Source organism: Astyanax mexicanus, chromosome 14, assembly GCF_023375975.1.
Source record: "Astyanax mexicanus isolate ESR-SI-001 chromosome 14, AstMex3_surface, whole genome shotgun sequence".
In the NCBI taxonomy this organism is placed as follows: domain Eukaryota; kingdom Metazoa; phylum Chordata; class Actinopteri; order Characiformes; family Acestrorhamphidae; genus Astyanax; species Astyanax mexicanus.
In genome coordinates, this window is record NC_064421.1 from 37,470,049 (window position 1) to 37,474,565 (window position 4,517).

The following is a 4,517-nucleotide window of genomic DNA, read 5'->3' on the forward strand; positions in this document are numbered from 1 at the left end:
TCTGAATTATCTTGTTATTAAGCAATAAAGAACAGTCTCTGAATTACTTTGTTATTAAGCAATAAAGAACAGTCTCTGAATTACCTTGTTATTAAGCAATAAAGAACAGTCTCTGAATTACTTTGTTATTAAGCAATAAAGAACAGTCTCTGAATTACTTTGTTATTAAGCAATGGAGAACAGTCTCTGAATTATCTTGTTATTAAGCAATAAAGAACAGTCTCTGAATTACCTTGTTATTAAGCAATAAAGAACAGTCTCTGAATTACTTTGTTATTAAGCAATAAAGAACAGTCTCTGATTTACCTTGTTACTAAGCAATAAAGAACAGTCTCTGAATTACTTTGTTATTAAGCAATGGAGAACAGTCTCTGAATTATCTTGTTATTAAGCAATGGAGAACAGTCTCTGTATTACTTTGTTATTAAGCAATATAGAACAGTCTCTGTATTACTTTGTTATTAAGCAATATAGAACAGTCTCTGAATTACTTTGTTATTAAGCAATGGAGAACAGTCTCTGTATTACTTTGTTATTAAGCAATATAGAACAGTCTCTGAATTACTTTGTTATAAGCAATAAAGAACAGTCTCTGAATTACCTTGTTATTAAGCAATAAAGAACAGTCTCTGAATTACCTTATTATTAAGCAATAAAGAACAGTCTCTGGATTACTTTGTTATTAAGCAATAAAGAACAGTCTCTGAATTACCTTGTTATTAAGCAATAAAGAACAGTCTCTGAAGTATCTTGTTATTAAGCAATAAAGATCAGTCTCTGAATTACTTTGTTATTAAGCCATAAAGAACAGTCTCTGAATTACCTTGTTATTAAGCAATAAAGAACAGTCTCTGAATTACTTTGTTATCAAGCAATAAAGAACAGTCTCTGAATTACTTTGTTATTAAGCAATGGAGAACAGTCTCTGAATTATCTTGTTAATAAGCAATGGAGAACAGTCTCGGTATTACTTTTTTAGTAAGCAATATAGAACAGTCTCTGTATTACTTTGTTATCAAGCAATATAGAACAGTCTCTGAATTACTTTGTTATTAAGCAATATAGAACAGTCTCTGTATTACTTTGTTATTAAGCAATAAAGAACAGTCTCTGAATTACCTTGTTATTAAGCAATAAAGAACAGTCTCTGAAGTATCTTGTTATTAAGCAATAAAGAACAGTCTCTGAATTACTTTGTTATTAAGCAATATAGAACAGTCTCTGAATTACCTTGTTATTAAGCAATAAAGAACAGTCTCTGAATTACTTTGTTATCAAGCAATAAAGAACAGTCTCTGAATTACTTTGTTACTAAGCAATGGAGAACAGTCTCTGAATTATCTTGTTATTAAGCAATGGAGAACAGTCTCTGTATTACTTTTTTATTAAGCAATATAGAAAAGTCTCTGTATTACTTTGTTATTAAGCAATATAGAACAGTCTCTGTATTACTTTGTTATTAAGCAATATAGAGCAGTCTCTGATTTACCTTGTTATTAAGCAATAAAGAACAGTCTCTGAATTACTTTGTTATTAAGCAATAAAGAACAGTCTCTGATTTACCTTGTTATTAAGCAATAAAGAACAGTCTCTGAATTATCTTGTTATTAAGCAATGGAGAACAGTCTCTGTATTACTTTGTTATTAAGCAATATAGAACAGTCTCTGTATTACTTTGTTATTAAGCAATATAGAACAGTCTCTGAATTACTTTGTTATTAAGCAATATAGAACAGTCTCTGTATTACTTTGTTATTAAGCAATATAGAACAGTCTCTGAATTACTTTGTTATAAGCAATAAAGAACAGTCTCTGAATTACCTTGTTATTAAGCAATAAAGAACAGTTTCTGAATTACTTTGTTATTAAGCAATATAGAACAGTCTCTGAATTACTTTGTTATTAAGCAATGGAGAACAGTCTCTGAATTATCTTGTTATTAAGCAATAAAGAACAGTCTCTGAATTACTTTGTTATTAAGCAATAAAGAACAGTCTCTGAATTACCTTGTTATTAAGCAATAAAGAACAGTCTCTGAATTACTTTGTTATTAAGCAATAAAGAACAGTCTCTGAATTACTTTGTTATTAAGCAATGGAGAACAGTCTCTGAATTATCTTGTTATTAAGCAATAAAGAACAGTCTCTGAATTACCTTGTTATTAAGCAATAAAGAACAGTCTCTGAATTACTTTGTTATTAAGCAATAAAGAACAGTCTCTGATTTACCTTGTTATTAAGCAATAAAGAACAGTCTCTGAATTACTTTGTTATTAAGCAATGGAGAACAGTCTCTGAATTATCTTGTTATTAAGCAATGGAGAACAGTCTCTGTATTACTTTGTTATTAAGCAATATAGAACAGTCTCTGTATTACTTTGTTATTAAGCAATATAGAACAGTCTCTGAATTACTTTGTTATTAAGCAATGGAGAACAGTCTCTGTATTACTTTGTTATTAAGCAATATAGAACAGTCTCTGAATTACTTTGTTATAAGCAATAAAGAACAGTCTCTGAATTACCTTGTTATTAAGCAATAAAGAACAGTCTCTGAATTACCTTATTATTAAGCAATAAAGAACAGTCTCTGGATTACTTTGTTATTAAGCAATAAAGAACAGTCTCTGTATTACTTTGTTATTAAGAAATATAGAACAGTCTCTGCAATACTTTGTTATAAGCAATAAAGAACAGTCTCTGAATTACCTTGTTATTAAGCAATAAAGAACAGTCTCTGAATTACCTTGTTATTAAGCAATAAAGAACAGTCTCTGAATTACTTTGTTATTAAGCAATATAGAACAGTCTCTGTATTACTTTGTTATTAAGAAATATAGAACAGTCTCTGCAATACTTTGTTATAAGCAATAAAGAACAGTCTCTGAATTACCTTGTTATTAAGCAATAAAGAACAGTCTCTGAAGTATCTTGTTATTAAGCAATAAAGATCAGTCTCTGAATTACTTTGTTATTAAGCCATAAAGAACAGTCTCTGAATTATCTTGTTATTAAGCAATAAAGAACAGTCTCTGAATTACTTTGTTATCAAGCAATAAAGAACAGTCTCTGAATTACTTTGTTATTAAGCAATGGAGAACAGTCTCTGAATTATCTTGTTAATAAGCAATATAGAACAGTCTCTGTATTACTTTGTTATTAAGCAATAAAGAACAGTCTCTGAATTACCTTGTTATTAAGCAATAAAGAACAGTCTCTGAATTACTTTGTTATTAAGCAATATAGAACAGTCTCTGAATTACCTTGTTATTAAGCAATAAAGAACAGTCTCTGAATTACTTTGTTATGAAGCAATAAAGAACAGTCTCTGAATTACTTTGTTACTAAGCAATGGAGAACAGTCTCTGAATTATCTTGTTATTAAGCAATGGAGAACAGTCTCTGTATTACTTTTTTATTAAGCAATATAGAACAGTCTCTGTATTACTTTGTTATTAAGCAATATGGAACAGTCTCTGAATTACTTTGTTATTAAGCAATATAGAACAGTCTCTGTATTACTTTGTTATTAAGCAATAAAGAACAGTCTCTGAATTACCTTGTTATTAAGCAATAAAGAACAGTCTCTGAAGTATCTTGTTATTAAGCAATAAAGAACAGTCTCTGTATTACTTTGTTATTAAGCAATAAAGAACAGTCTCTGAATTATCTTGTTATTAAGCAATGGAGAAGAGTCTCTGTATTAATTTGTTACTAAGCAATATAGAACAGTCTCTGTATTACTTTGTTATTAAGCAATATAGAACAGTCTCTGAATTACTTTGTTATTAAGCAATATAGAACAGTCTCTGTATTACTTTGTTATTAAGCAATATAGAACAGTCTCTGAATTACTTTGTTATAAGCAATAAAGAACAGTCTCTGAATTACCTTGTTATTAAGCAATAAAGAACAGTTTCTGAATTACCTTGTTATTAAGCAATAAAGAACAGTTTCTGAATTACTTTGTTATTAAGCAATAAAGAACAGTCTCTGAATTACCTTGTTATTAAGCAATAAAGAACAGTCTCTGAATTACTTTGTTATTAAGCAATAAAGAACAGTCTCTGAATTACTTTGTTATTAAGCAATGGAGAACAGTCTCTGAATTATCTTGTTATTAAGCAATAAAGAACAGTCTCTGAATTACCTTGTTATTAAGCAATAAAGAACAGTCTCTGAATTACTTTGTTATTAAGCAATAAAGAACAGTCTCTGATTTACCTTGTTATTAAGCAATAAAGAACAGTCTCTGAATTACTTTGTTATTAAGCAATGGAGAACAGTCTCTGTATTACTTTGTTATTAAGCAATATAGAACAGTCTCTGTATTACTTTGTTATTAAGCAATATAGAACAGTCTCTGAATTACTTTGTTATTAAGCAATGGAGAACAGTCTCTGAATTACTTTGTTATTAAGCAATGGAGAACAGTCTCTGAATTATCTTGTTATTAAGCAATAAAGAACAGTCTCTGAATTACTTTGTTATTAAGCAATAAAGAACAGTCTCTGTATTA